The sequence below is a fragment of the Brassica oleracea genome, chromosome C1 (genome assembly GCF_000695525.1).
Source record: "Brassica oleracea var. oleracea cultivar TO1000 chromosome C1, BOL, whole genome shotgun sequence".
NCBI lineage: Eukaryota > Viridiplantae > Streptophyta > Magnoliopsida > Brassicales > Brassicaceae > Brassica > Brassica oleracea.
This window is the reverse complement of record NC_027748.1, coordinates 11,305,009-11,305,525: the sequence shown is the minus strand read 5'-3', so window position 1 is coordinate 11,305,525 and position 517 is coordinate 11,305,009.

Genomic DNA, 517 nt, shown 5'->3' with positions numbered 1-517 from the left:
CATCGGACCACCAGTGGTCGCCAATCTGATTCGAGCACAAATCGAAAATGCGGAGGAAGTCGAAGACCCACCAGAAGAAAACGTGGATCAGTCGGAATACGGCTGTGACAGCCTATGGCTAGAACCAATCCGAGCATACACAATCAACGGAAAGCTTCCCACTGAGAAATGGGCAGCCCGGAAAATCAAGACCCAGGCCGCGCGATATGTAACGGTAGAAGGAGAAATCTACAAATGGAGATTCTCCGGCCCACTCATGACCTGCGCCGAAGGCGAAAAAGCAAGAAGAGTAATGGAGGAGGTTCATTCCGGATCATGTGAAAACAACTCCGGCGGAAGATCTCTGGCCGTAAAAATAAAACGCCATGGTTATTACTGGCCGACTATGATCAAAGACCGCGAGAAGTTCGCACGGAAGTGCGAAAAATACCAAAGGCACGCGCCGACAATCCATCAACCCGCGGTAGTCCTCTCGTCCATCTCGTCTCCGTATCCCTTCATGCGATGGTCCATGGAT